Below are 25,704 nucleotides of genomic sequence, written 5' to 3'. Positions count from 1 at the left end.
CTGAAGGTTGTATTACAAGAATTTGTGTGTGTGTGTGTGTGTAAATTGTGAGAGGAAAAGTTAGCCCTGAATACAGTTTGTACTCATGTCTCAGCTTCCTTTGAAAAATTTACACATATTCTAACACACTGAACTTCAGGGGGAAGGTGTTTTCAAGTTCATCTTTTACAAGAACCATAAAGATGATTGATATTGTGTTTTAGGGGTGTGATAGGAAGGATTATACTGGGGATTTCAAGGCAAACTTTTCAGCCAGGAGAAACCTAAGAGTGAATTAGGTGGTGATAAAAAAAATTCCTTCCTTGAGAATATATATACTTTTGTGGGGTCTTTCCCCCTGAGTTATTAAAGCAATTCTTACTCACTGCAAAATAAACATCAGAAAAATGAAATAGAATTTTTAGAAGAATATTAAACTTTGGCATTTTTGGACTTTTTTTCTGGTCACATAGAGACATATAATTGTACAAAAATGGGATCATCCTGTTATAAATACTGTTTTGTAGCTTTTTAAAAAACCTGATCTGTCTTGAACATGTATCCATATCAAGCAATTGAGCTTCATCATCATTCTTTTTAAATTCAGGCATAACTTATATTCTAAATTGTATAAATCTCATGTGCACAGCATAACCACCACCCAGAGCAAGTTATAGACATTTCTATTACTGCAGAAGGCTCTCTTTTAGTTCCTTTGTGATGATGTAACAGTTCTGGTGGTGGTTACATGAATTAGTGTACATGTGATAAAATTTTATAGAACAATACACAGTACACATACATGCACACAGGTACACATGCACACAAAATGAGTGCACGTAAAAACTGGTGAAATCCAAATAAACTCTGTAGTCTAGTTAACTGTATTGTGCCAATGTTAATTTCTTGTTTTTGCCTACAGTTATATATATAGCACGTTACCATTGGTAGGAGCTAGGTGAAATTTACGCTGACCACTCTGCACTATTTTGGCAACTTCTTGTGATTCCGTAGTTTTTTTAAGTTAGAAAAAAAATTCTCTTATTCCTGTTTTATTATTTTAATGGATGTCTTATAGGTTATTGTATAAATATACAATAACTTATTTAACCAATTCTCTATCCAGAGTTTTGACTAGTACAAGCAACTTTGTGATGAGCAACTTTGTACATATTTTTCAAAAATATTTTACGTATTTTCTTATCTTAAAAAAGAGTCACCGTAAGGTTCTTTTAAGTCATTTTCCAATGACTATATACAATTTGCAAGATCATGCGTTAAATAAAATGAGGCAAGCCTGTCCAGTGGGGATAATTAAGTGTCCTAGGTAGAAGGTATTTCAGCTATTATAATTTCTGGCTTTTCCATCTGCCTGTTGCCAAGGATGAGGGGTGTTGAACTCTGCTCCAAGGAATAGAAGGTATAAATGAAAGTGCCGCCTAATTCAAACACAGGTCCTTACATTTCTTCTCAATGTAAGCGTAAAATATTTCTAGAAAAGATTCATTCAAAGGTAAGCTGCATGGCAAACTCAGTTTTACAGTCTTTATTTCAAGGATAAAGCCATATGAGTAGTTATGCCAAGTTTTCCTGTATTGTTCATCCAAATTTCTAATCTGATTTTGAGAAGACCAGCATGGACACAGGCTTCTTGAAACCATAATGTGCTTTACGTTACTCCTCAGTGGTTGAGGGCAAAGATAGGTATGTTTTTGGCAAAGCATATGTTAAATGAAGATTGTTTCCCTTTTGGACCCTGCAGGTACCTTATACTCTAACAGTTGCTGAAGTTATTTTTTCTTGTTGCTGTTTTTGACAACAGTTTTCATTTCACTTATATTTTATTACTGACAATTTTGTCTTTGATCCAAGGAACTCGGTTATTTGTCATTAAAGCTTCTAACTCAGACACATGAGAAGACTATAATGAAAACATTATTGCTTCTCATATCCAGCAAAGAAGACTTAACACTTGTCAGTAAGATTGGTGAAGAGCATGCTCTGTTTATTTGTGTAATATTTGAATAAAAATTTGTTGAGGTAATTGATATTGGTGCTTTTCAAAGGAGACCTGCATTGAAATGGTGAGATTTAACTTTTTACACATAAAAAACTGCTCTCACATGACCTTATTTTCTATCACTTTCACACTCTTACTTTTGATTCCAGCTGAGAAAAATGGACTGTCTCTCATATTCTCCTTTTAGAGCAATTACACATATGGTCTGCCTTTTCTCATCAGCCCCATTGCATTCTGTCCTTTCCTTCTTTTAAATTTTGCTTTTCTCATTTTATCCATGGAGCTATTTACAGACTAAAGCAATGTAATGCCAACAAACCTTAGAATTTATTGTTTTACCCTTTCTATTTATGCCATTTGTAACTCTTACATATATTTTTGTATAGGTATCTTTGGCTGAAATTCCAAATTTTGATAGCAAAAGCAGATAGTTATTAACTTTATGAATTACCCATCTGTTTCTTTTCTCTTCTCATAACTAATTATGTAACCATTGACCTCGGATAAGAACTGGGAGCATTTGCAAATACTTGCCTAAACTGGAATTTAGAATAAATGAATTATGGAAAAGCAAATTTTCTTTTGCATAACATCCTTAAAATTTTGCTCAACTATTAGTTTTCTTTGGGAACAAAAGTATAATCAGAAATATCATTGACAACCTAAGTGTTCTGTATTGTGGGGTAAAACTAGTTTGGGTTTTTAGAGTGGCCTACGCTTGTCAGTGTCTTTATAGTTTTCTTCATGTTTTTCTTCTCCTTTACATGTTCTGCTTCTTTTAAACTATTCATAAACTTCAGATGCTGTTTTGCCCATGAAATTTTTCAGTAAATTTTGGGAGTAAATCAGAGTCCATTGAGAGAGAGAATGTTCTAAAGGGCTGTGTTTGCATGGTCGCTTTTTGCCTTCACACGTCTGTTGCTTTTGAACTCTGGGACAGTGTTAATAAATTGTCAAGCTGAATTGCCTCATATTTGACTCCCTTTTTGGGAGTTTGCAGATGGTACTAATGAGCTTTCCCTCCTTGAACACGTGTAATGAATGTCCTCTTTATTCTCCATTTTAAACTTGAGCTGTGAAACCCCCTCTCAGCTGGGCCCAATTCTGCAGGCAGCTGCCTGCCTGGCCTGTTATTACTCCACGAATCATTGCTGGCCTTATTAAACTATTTTGGGTAGCAGCCTTTCCATTCTCCTCCCATGAACCATGAAGACTGGAGCTGCTGCAGCAGCATAGTCCCAGTGTGGAATCGGAATGTGAAGGAAGGAAGGGTCACTGGTTTGTAATACAGCATCCTACCTTACGGAACAGTAGGGTGTCTGCCCATTGAGGCCACTTGGTGTCTTGACATTTTTCTTTTGTTTTTCAAAAGAAAAGTTTAGTTTTGAATATCTAACATTTCAACTGCTTGACTGTAAGGCAGTTTGGTCTCCCTACCCCCAACCCCCTTTTCTTTCACTTTCTCTAGCATGTCCACGATCCTGGTTTGGGTTGGTAGTCTCCTTGCTCTTGTATTCTAAACTGCCTCAGATCCATAGACCCACAGTGCAAACCTTGACCAGGAAAGGCAGCATAACACGGTGGATAAGGAGGAGGCCCCCAGTCAGACACGCCTGCATTTGAATCTCAGCAATGGTGGGCAAATGACCTCTTTTAGGTTGAAATAGGCAAAGTGTGGCCAACCTCAGGCTGTTATAGGGATGAAGATAAGACATGGAAGAACTAGTTAATGGGAAAACTGACCACTGGTCAGTACTAATCAGTAGGGGAAGTCCTCTGGCCTGCGTTAAGGAGACATTATAATTCATGTCGTCTAAATGTTTCCTTTTAAAGATCAGTCACTCAGACCCAAGGAGGTGTTTGCCTGATGGCACATAGCTCTACGTGGACAAGCAAGGGTGAGAACTCAGCTTTTCTAACTCCGAGTCCAGTGTGTTTCCATTATACCACATAACTTCCCCATATGTTATTGGTTCAGGGCCATATTTGAACTGTTCTCAGCCTTATTGATGGAGGTATTTGTCATTCATCAGAAAATACTTTTTCCATAAGCTGCTGTTTTGTACTTCTCTTCATTTCCTAACCCCTTAAAAAAGAAAGATAGCAGACAATGTATTAGCTTCCTGTTGCTGCTGTTACAAACTAAATTGTTTTAAGCCACAAGTTTAGTGGCTTAAAACCACTAAGTACAATAAGTATTTATTCCCTTACAGTTCTGGAGGTCAAAAGTCTAAGAAGTCTAAAATCAAAGTATCAGCAGGGCTGTACTCTTCCTGGAGGCTCATGTGGAAAACTTTCTTCTTTGCTTTCTCTACCTTCTCGAGGCTACCTGCATTCCTTGGCTCAAGGTCCCACATCACATCTCCTTTTCCATCATCACATCTCATTACATTGCATTCTACTAACTCTGATCTGCTTCTCTCTTATAAGGACCCTATGATTACACTGGCCCCTCATGGGTAATCCTGGATACTCCATCTCCAGGGCTTTAACTTAATAATATCTCTGCAAAGTCCTTTTTGCCATAAAAGGTAACATTCACTGGTTCCATGGATTAGGATGTGGATGTATTTGGGGGCCATTTTTCTACCTACTACAGACAGACACCTGCCTTACGACCCAGAATTCCCAAACTGTCCTTCTTTTTCACCTCTAGTTCTGAATGTTTCCAAATTAAGTCACATTTACCAGTCTGCTCACATACATTTTTGCTAGCCATTTACTCTCCTCCCTCTGTGTCCCATAAGGAATTTCTTCTTTTAGACTAGACCTATTCTAGAAATGGGAGGCACTGACACCACCCACTCAGATGACTGCTCATACTTCTCAGCAGTGGTTGGGGAATGGATTTCTGGGAGCATTTCCACAGCCCACTTTGTACCTCTGAACATGTGCTTCCTGTGAGAATGTTAAATAATTTTTGGAATTTGCAAAAGTCAAGTTCAGATTCTACCATGTATGTATTTGGGATTTGGATTAGGAGAGATTTGCCTGCCTCTGTTTGGATATAGGTCATATTTGAATTATTGTTAGCAGAAATATCATTGGTGAATCTGTTTAATCAGGGGTCCTTCTAAACCTAGGGTCCCTTAAAGGCTCCATGGAAGGCCTTCATGGAGCTAGATCTCTTGGGGCTGTGAAAAGCCATATGATTGTTTTTCTGGAAAGACTGGACCATACCTCTCATTAGATTTTTAAAGAAGTTAGTGACCCAGGAAAGATTAATGACCAACTGAATTGATGGTGGGTGGATTCCTTTCCATTTCCCCAATAGGTAAAAGGCCCTTGGAAGTACACTGCATATATTTTTTCATATGTAATGTGATCTTTTTTTAGCTGCAACTCAACTTTCCCCATTCATATTGAAATAGACATCCCACTGAAGCCCATGTCTTTTTTGCTGTCAGCAATAAAAGTTTTATTCTATTTCTTCTGGCATATACCGAGATATCTTTGGAGCAAGATATGGGAAACCTTTGTTAAGTGTAATCTGTGTCTTGGATAGGCAATATATAATTCGTTTAGACAGGAATTGAAGATAAAAAGTGTTGTTCTCCCCCCAACACCCCCAAACCCCCCTGAACACCAGATGTTTTATTGACATTTTTTTTCAGCACATATTTCTTTGGAACTGAAAACTAATTTTCTTTAATGTCTTGCCATGCCTTTCCCTCTCACCTTTGATCACCATTTACCCTTTCTTCTGACTCCTTAAGTTTCCTCTTAAAGAATGTGTGGTATTTTCCTGCCTTTATCATTAACTTTGCCTCACCTTGCCTTATGGGAACCCAAAGGATGAGGACTAACTTGGAATTTGCTTAGTTTCCATACATTGCTAGATATGTGAAGCTTAACAGGAGTAAAGGAGTATTGTATATGCATAAGGCAAAATAGCGAGTAAAACCCAATGATTTGCTGTTTGATTCACTCCATACAATTTAAAGCTTAGTGAGCAAAACATAAATGACCGAAGGGGATTATTTATGCTTCCTGGATCATAAAGGTTTTTTAAAAACAGGTGCAATTTGGAATTAAGCTCCGATGACTGTGAAAGGGAGTTCATTAAGCTTCACTGATTTGGCAGAGCAGATCTGACGCACCAGGCAGAGGAGGGAGCCTTACATTAAATAAAATCTCCTTTCTTGATGAGTTCTTCTTCCTTTTTTTTTGTTTGTTTGTTTGTTTGTTAATATGTGGTGTTTTGAGAGAATTATTCCTTTGGCATTAAATAGGATATATACAAAATCTCTTTGAAAACTTTGGGACATTATGCAAAAATAATGCTTAACTATTATGAAAGGAATATGTTGCCTTCGACAGAACTCATTTATGTTCATTTTTGTTTAGAACAAGAATATAAATCTCATTTGGCCTGACTTAACCACTTTATCGATAGGAAAACATTGAGGTCAGGATAGATGGTCTTTATAGCATTATGCAACTATTTAGTGACAAAGTTGGTGATAAAGTTCAAGACTCCAGAAACGGACCCAGTGATCTTTTATTATATCATATTGCTTGTGTTCTATAGAAAGAGGAAAAGGTTGAAAGTTGAAGAACATAGATTTCATAACCTTGTAAATGAAACCACAGTGAGGTATACCTGCACACCCACCAACATGGCTGAAACTTATTATGTGTTGGCTTGGATATGGGGCAGCTGGAGCTGTCAGCATGGCTGGTGGGCTGGCTGGTGGGAGTGTAAAAAGGCACAGCCACATGGAGAGCAATTTGGCAGTTTCTAACATTAAACACACTTCCCTTCAGCCTAACAGTTCTGCTCCTATGCATTTACCCAAGAAAGACCTATATATAACTGTTCATAGCAGCTTTGTTAGAACTACTAAAAGCTGGAAACAGCCCATATGTTCATCAACTGGTAAAGAGACAAATTGTGGTATACTTATTTATTCCATGGAATACTACTCAGCAGTGAAAAAGAAGGGACCACTGATATAAGCAACATGGTGGCTGAAACTCAGAAACATTGTTGAGAGAAAGAAGCAGAAACAAAAAGAGCATATTCTGCATGATTCCATTTATATGAAGTCCTGAAACAGACAAGATTAATCCTAGTGATAGAAATCAGAGGTGGGAGTGTGGGAGTTGACTGCAAAAGGGCATGAGTATACTTTCTGGGTGGGGGAAATATTCTATATGTTGCTTGAAGTGGTGGTTATATAGGCATATACATTTGTCCAAACTCATCAAAGTGTACATTAAAAGGGGGCATTTTATTGTATGTAAATTATACCTCAATAAAGTGATTTTTTAAAGGGACAGGATAATGAGAAGTTAAGGTGCTGAACAGCAAAGCACAGATGGTATAAAGCATAAAATATTTTTACCATGCCATTGAATTTCCTCTGGTCCCATTTTCTCTCTCAAAATTGTGGTCCTTCTGTTACTGTCCCCTTGCCACTTGCCTGAGAACACATATAACTATAAGCCAGCATACCATTGTGGAAAAAACTGAACAACTTGCCCGTGCACATTTCCACGAGCGAGTTTCTTCTGTGCTTGAGGATATTTTGCCAACTTAAGCAGTAATCATGGGAATCATTTAGAGCTTCCATTATTAATTCTTCCTTAGTTACCAAAATTTTACCAGTATAAACTATATATGCAAATAAAATAATACCCAGAGAAATGCCAAGTGTTTTTCTGTTCTCTAGGAGGAAGTTTAGAGGGTTTGTAGACTGAGTAGGTTGAATTTATAGCCATATTCTCTGCTAGAAAAATCTAAAAATGAAAGCGTTGGCATCCCAGTTGGTGTTCTGAGTCATATTTTTAAATCCTGTAAGCCTGTAGCTTTGCAAAATGCTATTCAGAAAACTCTAAACTGCATATACAATATATCTTTGTCTTGCCAACTCCCCTGCCAGCTTCTTTCAGAGATTTCTTTCATCAGTATCTAAGTCTGGAATTGAAGTCATGTGGTTCCCCTTGAAATAAGTTCTAGACATAAGATGAGAGCAGCATTGCTTCTAACTGAATCAAAGATTCCCCAGAGCTTTCTCTTTAGTGTACTTGAGGATTATTAAGTAACTCTTAGAACCCAAGGCACACAGTGGAGAATCTAATTGAGTAAAAATTAGTGATTATATTCATTCAAGTTTTCTTTTGCTCAACTAAAACAAGATAATGTCATCAGTATTCCTTGTTATAGTTTTGGCTACATTGCCTTCACATGGTGCATTTATTAGTTAGTTCACTGGAAATTTATTAAGTACCTACCGTATGACAAGTATTTTGTGAGGCTGCAGGGTATGAAGATGAAAAAGAACAGTGTCTTCCCTCCAGGAGCTTACAATTCAGTAAGGAGACAGACATGCAAACAGAATTTTTCTTTGTATTAAATGCAGTTGCTAGAATAAAGTATGTGCAAGGGCAGCCTGGTGTGTGCCAGCCTGGGAATGTTAAGTCCATTTGATCTAATGTGTCATTTAAAGCCAGTGTTTCTTTATTGATTTTCTGTCTAGAAGATTTATCCATTAATGCAGTGGGATATTAAAGCCTCCTGCTGTTATTGTGTTACTGTCTCTTTTTCCCTTTAGGTCTGTTAATACTTGCTTTATATATTTAGGTGTCCCTATGCTGGGTGCATAAACATTTACAAATATCGTATCCTCTTGTTGGATTGACCCCTTTATCATTGTGTAATGATTTTCTTTGTCTCTTATTACAGCCTTTGTCTTAAAGTCTGTTTTGTCTGATATAAGTATTGCTACCCCAGCTTTCTTTTGGTTTCTGTTTGCGTGGAGTATCTTTTTCCATCCCTTCACTTTCAGTCTGTGTGTGTCCTTGCATATGAAGTGAGTGTCTTGTAGGCAGAGTAATGATGGGTCTTTTTTTTTTTTTAATTCATTGTGCCATGCCACTCTGTGTCTTTTGATTGGATAATTTATTCCATTTGCATTCAAAATAATTATTGATAGGTATGTACTTATTGCCAGTTTGTTAATTCTTTTCTGACTGTTCTGTAATTCCTTTGTTCCTTTTTTCTTCTCTTGCTCGCTTCCTTTGTGATTTGATGATTTTCTGTAGTAGTGTGCTGATACTCCTTTCTCTTTTTCTTTTGTGTGTCTGGGAATGTTAGGGAGGAGTGGATAGAAAGTGTCATTGGAGCTGCAACCTCAAGGGGGACTACTCTGCCATGTGTACATTGGGGGCAGGGCGGCTGCTGCAAAGGCTCAGGGGCGGTTTGTGGGGAACTGCAAGTGGATTAGTGTTGCTGGAAGGTGAAATGTGAGGTGGATAGTTACGGGAATCAAGGCTCGTGTGTAGCACAGAAGACCTGAGACTTCCTTTTGTAAGTCGGTAGTTCTCAATCCTGTGCATTTTAGTTGTCTGGAAGGATTTTAAAAAATTGTTCTTACCTAGATCCCAGGACTGTTGAATTGCCATCTTCAGGAAGAGGACGTGAGTGTGCATTTTTCTTTAAAATATCCATGGATGGGACTTCCCTGGTGGTCCAGTGGTTAGGATTCCGGGCTTTCACTGCTGTGGCCTGGGTTCAATCCCTGGTCAGGGAACTGAGATCCCACAAGCTGCGCGCGGTGGCACAGCCTAAAATGAAATGAAATAAATCTATGGATGATTCTGATTTGCAGCCAGACATCTATTATTTGTAGGTAATGAGTGAACACTGAAAAAATTTGAACAGGGGCATGACATGACCTGACTTGTTCAAACTGCAGGCTAGAGAGCTTTTTATGAACTGTTGTCCACTGCTTCTGTAGCTGCAAATAGGTCGCTATCATTTTCCTCAATTCAGATTACACTTAGGGGGTAATTGTTCTAGATATAAAGAAATAATAGGTTCTAGTTACCACTGCATACCAATCCCTGTGATAGGAGCACATCTAGTAATTGTGTCTTCCTCTTCATCACACAAGTGCAAAACTGAGGGCTGATAAGGTTTCCCTCCAGAGCTATTTAAGAATCACTTTAATGAAACAGAATAAGCTTTTTATCTTTCTAACTCCAGCTCTGCCATCTTGTCTTAAAAGTGATCCACGGAAACCAAAACAGTTATTCTACTCAACCTTTTCATGTCACAAAGATGGGTACAGTAATGGCTGTGAAGTTGGACTTGTCCTCCGAGCCAGCTCTCTGAGCTCTAACCACAGTAAAGTGTAAAGGAGGAAGCCTGACTTAAACACACCGTTAGGAGAAACCCACCTCTCTTCCCACTTTTCTCCTCCTGGATGTAACCCAGTGATACTGTTTGCTACAAACAGTGAAAGAGAAAGGCAGTGATACGTTCCCATCTGAATGGGGACCCTGAGTGCGTTTGTAGCTCTGAGAAGCTGGAGATCGCTCTTGCAGGGAGGGATTTCTTCCTCAGGAGTTTAACTTGGAAGGAAAGCCATCCTTGTAGAACTCATTTGAGACATTCAGTACCTCTCCCTTCAAGCAGGCCTGCCTACTGGCCATTTGGAAGGAAGAAAGTTTTTGTTATGAATTGAGAGGCCCGGCCAGGAGAGATGTGGAAACCGTCTTGGGTCTTGAGAGTATTTGGGCTGGAATTGGACTATTTCTTCTGTTCTTGAAAAGGTGTCTGGCCACGTATTACTGTAGGTGGGCATCCTTCCTAGTGTTCCAAGGTCCAGACGGCAAATAACAAAGTCAGGTAAATATACCGACCTCACCTTCTCCACGTGCTTCTGGGGTTTATGTTAAAAGGGGAAACCGAGGGGAATTTGTTATGGTAGCCATAGGTCAGTGAAAGGCCTACCAGGATAATTTCTGATTCAGCTGTTGGTTCCTGTGTTCATATATATGGAATTGAAAACACCACACTCTGTATTCGTGCCATTTAGTAATCTTTAATAACATTTTTTGAACATTCATTGTATGTATGTGTTCACTGTGCTCTTATGTTATAAATATCCGAAGACGTATATAAAAGTGATAAATTTTTATGCCCCCTCCCTTGTCCCTTTGCATATACATGCATATGCACATAAAAAAGAAGTGAGAAAGAGAATCTATATAGCTGATTTGTATCATCCCTAAAGAAAGGAAACAACCAACCAGCCTGCGACAGGACAAATCTGATTCCCAAGCGGAACCTTAAGCAGCACAGCCATAGATCTAAATATCCCGGGAGAAAGGGGATCTTTTTTGGACATGGAACAGTCTTCTGACCACCATCAGGTTGGTGAATGCTCAGATAGGCCTCGGGGCAGCTGATGAAGCTGGAGATCATTGACATCATCAAAACATTTAAAAATGGAATTGGCTGCCTCAGAAAGTCATAAGTTGCCCAGCAGAGTATCCACACCAGTTAAACCCAGCCTGACACAAGGTAGGCAGGCACTGAGGAAATGTTAGGAAATTAATGTCCGAGTGACAATATTAGCAAAGGAGCTTAACTGGGTGACCTTGGTTCTTCAAGTTGGCAATTCTTTGTAAGAATCCATACTGGATACTACAGTAATAGGAAGGTTACAACTCGAGAAAAACAAGTACAAAAGTGTAAGGGGTAGACTCTTACTACTCCCCCTACCATTTGATTTTAAGTGATTAAATATATCATCTTGAATATATTCTCATTATAAAAATGTTGAAACTACAGAAAATTAATAAGCAAAAGAGAGGGAAAAACCCCCTTTGATTTGCCCTCCAAATGTAGCCCCTATTATCTCTTTGAGCATTTCCTGTGATTCTTATTTTCAATATGCATTTTTACATAGTTCTGTGCACTTTTATATTTAGTATTTTTCTTTAAACACGAATAATTTACATGTTATATTCTTCACAAATATCTTTAGAAGCAATATTATTCATTGTATAAAATAATATATTCTAGTTCTAATTTGCTCAACTTATCCTCTAATGTTGGGCGTTAAGGTTGTATCCACTTTTCCCCTGTTATGAATCTTGAGTAAGATTCATAATAGGGTAAGACTATTTTATAGCATTTTGATAACAGTCATTAAATAGGTTTCCCAAACATTTTTATTTATTTATACCGCTATCAGCAATATGTGTCAAAATCTGCCAATCCCTCCTCTCATTGGGTTTTGATACTCAAAATTACTTTCTTATTTCATATGTGAAAAATAGTATTTCAAACTGGATCAGGAAAGGGGAGATTTTATTGGACTGATGTAGGGGTAGCTCACAGAGCCCTTGGGCAGGAAGCTGGAGGCACAGCTGGAACTTGGCAGGGCCTCAGACACGGCAGAAATCCATCCGGTCCTCCATTCTCCCCACCAGGCCGCCCACCCCCGTTGGCCTCCCCATCTGATTTGTCTCTCTGTGCATCTGTTACTTTGCTTCTGGATCTGTCTCACTGCATGTGTGTGTTGTCTGTCTGTCTTCCTGTGTGTCTCACTCTGCCTTTCTCTGTGTCTCTGGTCTGCCCGTCTCTCCTCGTCTGTCAGTCCCTCTCTCTGTCTACAGGCCCTGCCATGCTGCTTTCCCTGCTTTTTCCCTCTCATCTCTGCTTTCCCAGCACCTGGTGAAAAATAGCACCTACCCCCAGCCCCCCAACCCCTGTCCCCGGCGGTCCCACTTGTCTTTAAGTTCAGTGGCCATCAGAGGCTGCCTTGGTCCCTGTGTCTACTTATGAATTCTGGACAAAGAGAATCTGGTTGGCTCAGCTTGGTCAGTGCAGTGGCTGCCCTTGGTGTGGGTCATCCCAGTGGCCAGGGAGGGGCGGGGCACGGGGCGAGGCTGGTTCTCAGAGAGAAGGGTGCTGAGGAGAGGAGCCCTGTTGTAAGTGCCTGTACTAAGACTGTAGTCCTGACCCCCCCAGACATGATGAGCTGCCTCCTGCAAGTGTGCCCTGTGTTCTTTTGTGGGCCTATTAAAGAAAGGAGTGAGATTAGTGAAGACCCTCTCTTGATAGATAGTCTATCATGATTGACAGAAACTATCTTCTAGGAATGTATTTGCTGTCCCTAAAGTGAAGAATTGGCTTAATTGGTCCCTCTCTGATACTGTGTGTGTGAAGGGGGTGTGGCGCAATACTGCAGAGTATCCTGATGGTCACACTTACATGTTTCCTTTTTCTTTTCTTCTGGTTCTAAAACTGTCACTCAACCCTTCCTTCCCCACCCCACCCCCTTTTCTGTACTGACCCTAAGTTAATAAGGGAACTTTCAATTCAGAATTGGCCCTGTGGTTTTCTGTAAGGAGGATGATCCATCACTTTCACCCAAGAAACTCTGGGTCAGTGAGAGTGTGGCTGGTTGTTAGAGGAGGAACCGAGATCCTTGACCTGAAATTCTGAAGCAGGACTGGGGAATGAAACACAAATAGCAGGGTTGACAGCAAGGCTGTGAATCAGAACCAGGTGGTCAGGCTAGAATGAGGTCAGACTGAGGATGGGGCCTGAGCCAGTAGCTCAGTGTAAGTCTGAGGAGGGCCGGAGGAGGGACAAGGAGGTGGCGGGAGAGGGGCTAGGGAGGGCGTCCCGAGTTATTACACACTCCCAACTCTCATTTGGGGTTCACTGTAATGATGACTCACATAATGCATTCCGTTTCTTCGATTGTTTAATGGGTGGTATGTATTTGTGAAACCACATTCTGAAGGCACCAAGGTATCCACTGAAAATTTAATTTCCTTCCTACTGTGGTCACTCAGCCACACAATTCCCTGGGTGAGAATGATTCCCTGGTTAAGGAAATTGAGGCACAAAGAGGCAAATTGCTCAAGGTCACTATCACAGTGTATGTAAGTTATTCTAAGGTATTTTTAAAAATAAATTACATCCACAATACTAATGAAGTTAAAGGTACAGAGATCCCACACGTCTTCGAGGTGCCCACTATGTACAGCCTCTGTGCTGGGCGTAGGACACAAGGGTGATGAAAAACAGAATTTGTATTGACCACAAGAGACATTGAGAAGTTGCTGAAAGTCACTACTTTTCATGTATCTTCCCTATGAAATATATATTTTTTAAAATCCAGTAATTTGACTTTCTGTATGCATGTTGTATTTCAACAAAAAAATATTTTTAAAAATTCTGTAATGAGAAGTCTTGTTTGCTTTCACTTCTGGATAAGCAGACACTTACTGAAATTAAAACTTTGGGAGAGCAGCAAAAAGCCACAGGCCCTCGCAGTCACAGAGAGATCCCCTGTGAAGGATTCATGTGTCTGAATGGGAGTGGGGTGGGTTTCCCATGTGGCCCAGGGCCTGTTTGTTCACCAGTTTAGGATATCTGGGGACGGACAAGACCAGAGAGTGTGCACCCTATTTCCCCATGCTGCAGCCGGGGCACTGCCACTATTGAGCTACATTAGGAGTTGAACTTGGAAGACATTTTCCCCCTCTAGGAAGTGCCATCAACTTTCTGCTTCACATGCATTGCATTGGTCTCCCTGGTCTCACCTGGGTATGTGACCACAAGCTAACAGATTTCTATGAGAAAATGTGTTTCAAGTTTCAAACAGCTGATTTATAACTACCTTTTGGGAATATAACCTCTCAAAATTTGGAATTATCTGTGATTGCTCCATCTATCTTTCTCTTTTGACTGCAGACAATGAATTGCAGGCTTTTCATTAGCTTGGGTGGTTCTTTTGACTTGTGATGCGTTGGTCTGTGTGAGTATGTGTGTACACGTGCATATCTATTTTAACCTACATGGTGGTATTTCTGAGAATTAGAGATGTAGTAACTCTTTTTTTTTTTTTTTTTAAATGTGGGCCTAAGTCATTGCTAAATGTAAAGCAAGCATACAGATCAAAGATCAACCAACTGCTTTGGAGCTTCAAGGTCAGTTTAACGTCACATCCAGATTTGAGCTTGAAGGTCATCATTTTAACATCATGTCCAGATTTGGCTTTTAGTCATTCAGTAAGGGTTTTAATTAGACCCCTGATTGCTTGTAAATAGGCCCTCAGTGACCTAAGCCAGTACTGCCTACCACGATAGAAGAAAGCCTTTGAGGTCTTGGAGGACCCATGTTTCATCTTTGGATATGATTGTCAACAGCCTCTCAAATGAGGAGTCTCCACGATCTATTTGTGAGTTCTAGGATGACTAATGTGGCAGCCAGGATTGACAAGTCTTGACATAATTCATATTGGTGTTTCCATGTGTTGGAGTTGACTTTGACCTTTGACTTGCTATTTCATTCTTTCCTTTCCATGAGGTCACTAGAGCATATGCATTCTGAAGACTTCATAGAGCCCAATCTGAAGTTATAGGCTCCCATGTTGATATAATTTTGTTTGTTTGTTTTCAATTGAGTATGCTATTTTAGTCATGGTGGAGTTCTCAGAACTTTCCTATTGAAGTTTATTTATCTTTCAGTGCACAGAATAGTTCTTTATTTTTTGAATCTTAGGACTAGATCCCAGTGTTACATATCTGATTCAGCAAAAGTAGATTCACCTCAATGCCAGTGGTTTTTGTGGGAGAAAATAGATAACTAATATCAGATTCTATTTGATTCAAAGATTATTTTTAGGAGGCTAAGATATTTTTTATTGATATATTATTCACATACCACAAAATTCACCCTTTTAGAGTATATAAGTTTATCATACTAAGTGAAGTAAGCCAGACAGAGAAAGACAAATATCATATGATATCACTTATATGTAGAATCCAGAGTATGTAAGTCAGTGATATATTTTTTAGTACATTCACAAAATTGTGCAACTGGAATTAGTTCCAGAACATTTCCATCATCCCCAAAACAAATCCCAAGCCCTGGCAAACACTTATCTACTTCCTGTCTTTATAGATTTGCTTATTCTGGGCATTTCATGTAAATAGAGGCATACAATATGTGGCCTTTTTTATCTGGCTTCCTTCACTTAGCATAATATTTTCTTTTTCTTTTTTTTGGTCATATTGCATAGCATGTAGGATCTTAGTTCCCCAACCAGGGATCAAACCTGAGCCCCCTGCATCGGAAGCTCGGAGTCTTAACCATTGGACCGCCAGGGAAGTCCCTAGCATGATGTTTTCAAGGTTCACCCACATTGTAGCTTGACTCAATGTTTCATTCCCTTTTGTAGCTGAATAATATTTCATTGTATGGTATCTTAGTCCAAGCTGCTATAAGAAATTACCATAGATTGGGTGACTTAAACAACAAACATTTATTTCTTACAGTTCTAGAAGCTGGGAGGTCCAAGGACCAGGTGCCTGCAGATCCGCTGTCTGGTGAGCACCCCTTCCTGGTTTGTAGGTAGCTATCTTCTTGTTGTATCCTCACATGGCTGAGAGCAGAGACAGGAAGCAAGCCTAAGGCCACTAATCCCATTCATGAGGGCTCCACCCTCATGACTTAATTACCTCCCAGTGGCCCCATCTCCAAATACCATCACATTGGGGATTACGCTTCAATATATGAATTCTGGGACTACACAATCAATCAGTCCATACCATATAGATATTTTATTTTTGTTTATCCATTTATCAGTTGATAGATATTGGGGTTTTTCTACCTTTTAACTATTATGAATTCTGCTGCTATGAATATTCTTGTGCAAGTTTTTGTGTGGACATACATCTTCAGGTTTCTTGGGTATATACCTAGGAGTGGTATTGCTGCCTCATATGGTAACTATGTTTAATATTTTGAGGAACTGCCAGACTGTTTTTCAAAGTATACATAGCCACCAAAGAGCATGAGAGTTTCAATTTCTCAACGTCCTTGCTAACCACTGTTATTGTCTGCCTTTTTGTTTGCTTCTCTCTCTTTTTTTTTTTTTTTTGTAATTTTGGTTTGCATTTCTTTCATGGTTAATGATGTTAAGCATGTTTTTTCATCTGCTTATTGACCACCTGTGTGTCTTCCTTGGAGAAATGTCTATTCAAGTTCTTTGCCTGCTTAAAAAATTGGGTTATTTTTTCATTGTTGGGTTGTAAGAATTATTTCTATACTCTAAATAATAGACCCATATCAACTATATGACTTGCAAGTATTTTCTCCTGTTCTTGGCTTGTCTTTTCATTCTCTTGATTTTATCCTTTGAAGCATAAAAGTTTTTAATTGTAATAAAGTCCAACTTACTATTTTTTTTTCTTTATTGCTTTTGCTTTAGGTGTCATATCTGAGACTCTGACCTAATCCAAGATCAGGAAAATTTACCCCTGTGTTTTCTTTTAAAGGTTTTATAGTCTTAGCTTTTACATTTAGGACTTTGGTCAATTTTGGGTGAATTTTTGTATGTAGTATGAAGTAGGGTCCAACTTCATCCTTTTGCATGTGAATATCTCCTTTTCCCAGCACCATTTGTTGAAAAGACTCCTTTCCCCCATTGAATCATCTTGGTACCTTTGTCAAAATGAATTGACCATAAGAGTGAGAGTTTAATTTCTGCATTCTTACTTCCCTCCTTTTAGCTATATGTTTATCTTTCTGCCAGTAAACACTGTCTTGATTCCTGTAGCTTCGTAGTTAGTTTTAAAATTGGGAGGTGTGAGTTCAACAAATTTGTGAAGATAATTTTTTGATGTGATGTTGATATTTACTCTTCTACCTCACGTACTTTGAGATATCTTTTCTCTGCCGTCATGAAGTCACATTAGAAACGTAACTTTGAAGTAGCCATGAATTCAGTTTCAGGTCTAACCTCACTATTCTTGTATAAAAGGTATGGATTTGGAGTCAGGCAGATTACAAAAGTTTGACCACTAGCTCTGTCTCATTTTTCTAACTGTAATATAAAGCTTAGGACCTAAGTCAAAGGATAGTCCTGAGAATTTAAAAATGTAACATTTATAAAAGTATCTAGCATGATGCCTGAGAAATGATAGATAGAAACTAAATATCTGTTGCCTTTCCCACGTCCTCATGGAGCAAAAACTTTCCTTGTACCTTGTAAGATGGTTCTGAATTCTTTTTTTTTTTTTCACACACACACACTGTATTTTATTTTTACAAGAGATAAATAGACTGACACCAAGCATTGTACATGGATGACCACAACAAAAGCAACAATGATTGCAATTACCAAACAAGAAACACACTCATACTATGTCGTAATATTGACATTCAGTCCAGTAATCCTCCACTGTAACAGCTCCTTTACTTTGCAGTGAAACTTGATTTGTATATTCTTTGCCTCTGAGTCCTTGTGGGATTTTTTTTTTTTTAATTCAAACAGAAAGTCACAAAAATTATAATCATCCTCATCAGTTCACTCAGTCCCATGTAATTAATTTTTTTTTTCATCTTGATCTTTTGTTAGCACTTTTATGAGTTCATTAGTTTTTCATTAGAGTTCTGAAAATGCTTATTCATTCAGTTCAGCAGTACAGTTACCAGAAACCTGTACTTGTCAGAGTCTTTTCTATGAATTCCTTGAAGATGAAACCCTTTTATAGGAACATATTTGCAAAAGCATCAGAGTACACCCAGAACGGTCTGTAAATGACAAAAGACTTAAAAATGACCATGGTTAAAGATTTGATGAAAGTTCATAATAGTGCAATTGACAAGGAAATTTAGTTATTTCTGAGATATACATTCTAAAGTATTAACTAGAATTATGACTTATAACATCATACCAGAACATATAAGATTTTTAGAAATTTCACGTAATGTCTGAAACATTTATATTAACATATTTCCATACAGATAACCCAATGAAAGTTTACTATTAGTTGTTTGTTTTTTTATACTGCAGGTTCTTATTAGTCATCAATTTTATACACATCAGTGTATACATGTCAATCCCAATCGCCCAATTCAGCACACCACCATCCCCACCCCACCGCAGTTTTCCCCCCTTGGTGTCCATATGGCTGTTCTCTACATCTGTGTCTCAACTTCTGCCCTGCAAACCGGCTCATCTGTACCATTTTTCTAGGTTCCACATACATGCGTTAATATACGATATTTGTTTTTCTCTTTCTGACTTACTTCACTCTGTATGACAGTCTCTAGATCCATCCACGTCTCAACAAATGACTCAGTTTTGTTCCTTTTTACGGCTGAGTAATATTCCATTGTATATATGTACCACAACTTCTTTATCCATTCGTCTGTCGATGGGCATTTAGGTTGCTTCCATGTCCTGGCTATTGTAAATAGTGCTGCAATGAACATTGGGGTGCATGTGTCTTTTTGAATTATGGTTTTCTCTGGGTATACGCCCAGTAGTGGGATTGCTGGATCATATGGTAAATCTATTTTTAGTTTTTTAAGGAACCTCCATACTGTTCTCCATAGTGGCTGTATCAATTTACATTCCCACCAACAGTGCAAGAGGGTTCCCTTTTCTCCACACCCTCTCCAGCATTTGTTGTTTGTAGATTTTCTGATGATGCCCATTCTAACTGGTGTGAGGTGATACCTCATTGTAGTTTTGATTTGCATTTCTCTAATAATTAGTGATGTTGAGCACCTTTTCATGTGCTTCTTGGCTATCTGTATGTCTTCTTTGGAGAAATGTCTATTTAGGTCTTCTGCCCATTTTTGGATTGGGTTGTTTGTTTCTTTAATATTGAGCTGAATGATTGGAGAAATGTCTATTTAGGTCTTCAGCCCATTTTTGAGTCCTCTCCCTCTTTTTCGTGATGAGTCTGGCTAATGGCTTATCAATTTTGTTTATCTTCTCAAAGAACCAGCTTTTAGTTTTATTGATCTTTGCTATTGTTTTCTTTGTTTCTGTTTCATTTATTTCTGCTCTGATCTTTATGATTTCTTTCCTTCTGCTAACTTTGGGTTTTGTTTGTTCTTCTTTCTCTAGTTCCTTTAGGTGTAAGATTAGATTGTTTACTTGAGATTTTTCTTGTTTCCTGAGGTAGGCTTGTATAGCTATAAACTTCCCTCTTAGAACTGCTTTTGCTGCATCCCATAGGTTTTGGATTGTCATGTTTTCATTGTCATTTGTCTCTAAGTATTTTTTGATTTCCTCTTTGATTTCTTCAGTGATCTCTTGGTTATTTAGTAACGTATTGTTTATCCTCCATGTGTTTGTGTTTTTTACGTTTTTTCCCCTGTAATTCATTTCTAATCTCATAGCGTTGTGGTCAGAAAAGATGCTTGATATGATTTCAATTTTCTTAAATTTACTGATGCTTGATGTGTGACCCAAGATGTGATCTATCCTGGAGAATGTTCCATGCGCACTTGAGAAGAACGTGTAATCTGCTGTTTTTGGATGGAATGTCCTATAAATATCAATTAAATCTATCTGGTCTATTGTGTCATTTAAAGCTTCTGTTTCCTTATTTATTTTCATTTTGGATGATCTGTCCGTTGGTGTAAGTGAGGTGTTAAAGTCCCCCACTATTATTGTGTTACTGTCGATTTCCTCTTTTATAGCTGTTAGCAGTTGCCTTATGTATTGAGGTGCTCCTATGTTGGGTGCATATATATTTATAATTGTTATATCTTCTTCTTGGATTGATCCCTTGATCATTATGTAGTGTCCTTCCTTGTCTCTTGTAACATTCTTTATTTTAAAGTCTATTTTATCTGATATGAGTATAGCTACTCCAGCTTTCTTTTGATTTCCATTTGCATGGAATATCTTTTTCCATCCCCTCACTTTCAGTCTGTATGTGTCCCTAGGTCTAAAGTGGGTCTCTTGTAGACAGCATATATATGGATCTTGTTTTTGTATCCATTCAGCAAGCCTGTGTCTTTTGGCTGGAGCATTTAATCCATTCACGTTTAAGGTAATTATCGATATGTATGTTCCTATGACCATTTTCTTAATTGTTTTGGGTTTGTTTTTGTAGGTCCTTTTCTTCTCTTGTGTTTCCCACTTAGAGAAGTTCCTTTAACATTTGTTGTAGAGCTGGTTTGGTGGTGCTGAATTCTCTTAGCTTTTGCTTGTCTGTAAAGCTTTTGATTTCTCCATCAAATCTGAATGAGATCATTGCTGGGTAGAGTAATCTTGGTTGTAGGTTCTTCCCTTTCATCACTTTAAGTATATCATGCCACTCCCTTCTGGCTTGTAGAGTTTCTGCTGAGAAATCAGCTGTTCACCTTATGGGAGTTCCCTTGTATGTTATTTGTCGTTTTTCCCTTACTGCTTTCAATAATTTTTCTTTGTCTTTAATTTTTGCCACTTTGATTACTATGTTTCTTGGCGTGTTTCTCCTTGGGTTTATCCTGTATGGGACTCGCTGTGCTTCCTGGACTTGGGTGGCTATTTCCTTTCCCATGTTAGGGAAGTTTTCGACTATAATCTCTTCAAATATTTTCTCGGGTCCTTTCTCTCTCTCTTCTCCTTCTGGGACCCCTATAATGCGAATGTTGTTGCATTTAATGTTGTCCCAGAGGTCTCTTAGGCTGTCTTCATTTCTTTTCATTCTTTTTTCTTTAGTCTGTTCCGCAGCAGTGAATTCCACCATTCTGTCTTCCAGGTCACTTATCCGTTCTTCTGCCTCAGTTATTCTGCTATTGATTCCTTCTAGTGTAGTTTTCATTTCAGTTATTGTATTCGTCATCTCTGTTTGTTTGTTCTTTAATTCTTCTAGGTCTTTGTTAATCATTTCTTGCATCTTCTCAATCTTTGCCTCCATTCTTATTCCAAGGTCCTGGATCATCTTCACTATCATTATTCTGAATTCTTTTTCTGGAAGGTTGACTATCTCCACTTCATTTAGTTGTTTTTCTGGGGTTTTTTCTTGTTCCTTCATCTGGTATATAGCTCTCTGCCTTTTCATCTTGTCTATCTTTCTGTAAATGTGGTTTCTGTTCCACAGGCTGCAGGACTGTAGTTTTTCTTGCTTCTCCTTCTGCCCATTTTTGGATTGGGTTGTTTGTTTCTTTAATATTGAGCTGAATGAGCTGTTTATATATTTTGGAGATTAATCCTTTGTCCGTTGATTCGTCTGCAAATATTTTCTCCCATTCTGAGGGTTATCTTTTCGTCTTGTTTATGGTTTCCTTTGCTGTGCAAAAGCTTTGAAGTTTCATTAGGTCCCATTTGTTTATTTTTGTTTTTATTTCGATTACTCTAGGAGGTGGATCAAAAAAGATCTTGCTGTGATTTATGTCAAAGAGTGTTCTTCCTGTGTTTTCCTCTAAGAGTTTTATAGTGTCCGGTCTTACATTTAGGCCTCGAATCCATTTTGAGTTTATTTTTGTGTATGGTGTTAGGGAGTGTTCTAATTTCATTCTTTTACATGTAGCTGTCCAGTTTTCCCAGCACCACTTATTGAAGAGACTGTCTTTTCTCCATTGTATATCTTTGCCTCCTTTGTCATAGATTAGGTGACCATAGGTGCGTGGGTTTCTCTCTGGGCTTTCTATCTTGTTCCATTGATCTATGTTTCTGTTTTTGTGCCAGTACCATATTGTCTTGATTACTGTAGCTGTGTAGTATAGTCTGAAGTCAGGGAGTCTGATTCCTCCAGCTCTGTTTTTTTCCCTCAAGACTGCTTTGGTTATTCGGGGTCTTTTGTGTCTCCATACAAATTTTAAGATGATTTGTTCTAGTTCCGTAAAAAATGCCATTGGTAATTTGATAGGGATTGCATTGAATCTGTAGATTGCTTTGGGTAGTATAGTCATTTTCACAATATTGATTCTTCCTATCCAAGAACATGGTATATCTCTCCATCTGTTGGTATCATCTTTAATTTCTTTCATCAGTGTCTTATAGTTTTCTGCATACAGGTCTTTTGTCTCCCTAGGTAGGTTTATTCCTAGGTATTTTATTCTTTTTGTTGCAATGGTAAATGGGAGTGTTTCCATAATTTCTCTTTCAGATTTTTCATCATTAGTGTATAGGAATGCAAGAGATTTCTGTGCATTAATTTTGTATCCTGCAACTTTCCCAAATTCATTGATTAGCTCTAGTAGTTTTCTGGTGGCATCTTTAGGATTCCCTATGTATAATATCATGTCATCTGCAAACAGTGACAGTTTTACTTCTTCTTTTCCAATTTGTATTCCTTTTATTTCTTTTTCTTCTCTGATTGCCATGGCTAGGACTTCCAAAACTATGTTGAATAATAGTGGTGAGAGTGGACATCCTTGTCTCGTTCCTGATCTTAGAGGAAATGCTTCCAGTTTTTCACCATTGAGAATGATGGTTGCTGTGGGTTTGTCGTATATGGCCTTTATTATGTTGAGGTAGGTTCCCTCTATGCCCACTTTCTGGAGAGTTTTTATCATAAATGGGTGTTGAATTTTGTCAAAAGCTTTTTCTGCATCTGTTGAGATGATCATATGGTTTTTATTCTTCAATTTGTTAATATAGTGTATCACATTGATTGATTTGCTTATATTGAAGAATCCTTGCATCCCTGGGATAAATCCCACTTGATCTTGGTGTATGATCCTTTTAATGTGTTGTTGGATTCTGTTTGCTAGTATTTTGTTGAGGATTTTTGCATCTATATTCATCAGTGATATTGGTCTGTAATTTTCTTTTTTTGTAGTATCTTTGTCTGGTTTTGGTATCAGGGTGATGGTGGCCTCATAGAATGAGTTTGGGAGTGTTCCTTCCTCTGCAATTTTTTGGAGGAGTTTGAGAAGGATGGGTGTTAGCTCTTCTCTGAATGTTTGATAGAATTCACCTGTGAAGCCATCTGGTCCTGGACTTTTGTTTGTTGGAAGATTTTAAATCACAGTTTCAATTTCATTACTTGTGATTGGTCTGTTCATATTTTCTGTTTCTTCCTGGTTCACTCTTGGAAGGTTATACCCTTCTAAGAATTTGTCCCTTTCTTCCAGGTTGTCTATTTTATTGGCATACAGTTGCTTGTAGTAGTCTCTTAGGATGCTTTGTATTTCTGCGGTGTCTGTTGTAACTTCTCCTTTTTCATTTCTAATTTTATTTATTTGAGTCCTCTCCCTCTTTTTCTTGATGAGTCTGGCTAATGGTTTATCAATTTTGTTTCTCTTCTCACAGAACCAGCTTTTAGTTTTATTGATCTTTGCTATTGTTTTCTTTGTTTCTATTTCATTTATTTCTGCTCTGATCTTTATGATTTCTTTCCTTCTGCTAACTTTGGGTTTTGTTTGTTCTTCTTTCTCTAGTTCCTTTAGGTGTAAGATTAGATTGTTTACTTGAGATTTTTCTTGTTTCCTGAGGTAGGCTTGTATAGCTATAAACTTCCCTCTTAGAACTGCTTTTGCTGCATCCCATAGGTTTTGGATTGTCATGTTTTCATTGTCATTTGTCTCTAAGTATTTTTTGATTTCCTCTTTGATTTCTTCAGTGATCTCTTGGTTATTTAGTAACGTATTGTTTAGCCTCCATGTGTTTATGTTTTTTACGTTTTTTTCCCTGTAATTGATTTCTAATCTCATAGCAGTGTGGTCAGAAAAGATGCTTGATATGATTTCAATTTTCTTTAATTTACTGAGGCTTGATTTGTGACCCAAGATGTGATCTATCCTGGGGAATGTTCCGTGTACACTTGAGATGAAAGTGTAATCTGCTGTTTTTGGATGGAATGTCCTATAAATATCAATTAAATCTATCTGGTCTATTGTGTCATTTAAAGCTTCTGTTTCCTTATTTATTTTCATTTTGGATGATCTGTCCATTGGTGTAAGTGAGGTGTTAAAGTCCCCCACTATTATTGTGTTACTGTCGATTTCCTCTTTTATAGATGTTAGCAGTTGCCTTATGTATTGAGGTGCTCCTATGTTGGGTGCATATATATTTATAATTGTTATATCTTCTTCTTGGATTGATCCCTTGATCATTATGTAGTGTCCTTCCTTGTCTCTTGTAACATTCTTTATTTTAAAGTCTATTTTATCTGATATGAGTATAGCTACTCCAGCTTTCTTTTGATTTCCATTTGCATGGAATATCTTTTTCCATCCCTTCACTTTCAGTCTGTATGTGTCCCTAGGTCTGAAGTGTGTCTCTTGTAGACAGCATATATATGGATCTTGTTTTTGTATCCATTCAGCAAGCCTGTGTCTTTTGACTGGAGCATTTAATCCATTCACGTTTAAGGTAATTATCGATATGTATGTTCCTATGACCATTTTCTTAATTGTTTTGGGTTTGTTTTTGTAGGTCCTTTTCTTCTCTTGTGTTTCCCACTTAGAGAAGTTCCTTTAGCATTTGTTGTAGAGCTGGTTTGGTGGTGCTGAATTCTCTTAGCTTTTGCTTGTCTGTAAAGCTTTTGATTTCTCCATCAAATCTGAATGAGATCATTGCTGGGTAGAGTAATCTTGGTTGTAGGTTCTTCCCTTTCATCACTTTAAGTATATCATGCCACTCCCTTCTGGCTTGTAGAGTTTCTGCTGAGAAATCAGCTGTTCACCTTATGGGAGTTCCCTTGTATGTTATTTGTCGTTTTTCCCTTGCTGCTTTCAATAATTTTTCTTTGTCTTTAATTTTTGCCACTTTGATTACTATGTTTCTTGGCGTGTTTCTCCTTGGGTTTATCCTGTATGGGACTCGCTGTGCTTCCTGGACTTGGGTGGCTATTTCCTTTCCCATGTTAGGGAAGTTTTCGACTATAATCTCTTCAAATATTTTCTCGGGTCCTTTCTCTCTCTCTTCTCCTTCTGGGACCCCTATAATGCGAATGTTGTTGCATTTAATGTTGTCCCAGAGGTCTCAGGCTGTCTTCATTTCTTTTCATTCTTTTTTCTTTAGTCTGTTCCGCAGCAGTGAATTCCACCATTCTGTCTTCCAGGTCACTTATCCGTTCTTCTGCCTCAGTTATTCTGCTATTGATTCCTTCTAGTGTAGTTTTCATTTCAGTTATTGTATTGTTCATCTCTGTTTGTTTGTTCTTTAATTCTTCTAGGTCTTTGTTATACATTTCTTGCATCTTCTCGATCT

At 38.1% G+C, this 25,704-nt stretch overlaps 1 protein-coding gene across 6 annotated transcripts in view; it reads left to right on the top strand.

Moving 5' to 3' along the window:
- The window catches only part of OSBPL3 (oxysterol binding protein like 3), a 205,539-nt gene that overhangs the window by 54,931 nt on the left and 124,904 nt on the right, over positions 1 to 25,704 (top strand). The window contains exon 2 of one of the 6 annotated variants that reach the window (XM_061198597.1): positions 16,091 to 16,141. The exons of 4 other annotated variants lie outside the window; for them this stretch is intronic. The gene's annotated coding sequence lies outside the window, so the exon portion shown is untranslated. Of the gene's footprint in view, positions 1 to 16,090; positions 16,167 to 25,704 lie in introns of all 6 variants that reach the window. One more of the 6 variants, XM_061198596.1, reaches the window with a different exon arrangement.

Source organism: Eubalaena glacialis, chromosome 8, assembly GCF_028564815.1.
Source record: "Eubalaena glacialis isolate mEubGla1 chromosome 8, mEubGla1.1.hap2.+ XY, whole genome shotgun sequence".
NCBI classification, from domain to species: Eukaryota; Metazoa; Chordata; class Mammalia; order Artiodactyla; family Balaenidae; genus Eubalaena; species Eubalaena glacialis.
Note: the sequence above shows the minus strand (reverse complement) of the source record. Positions and strands in the feature narration are given on the sequence as shown.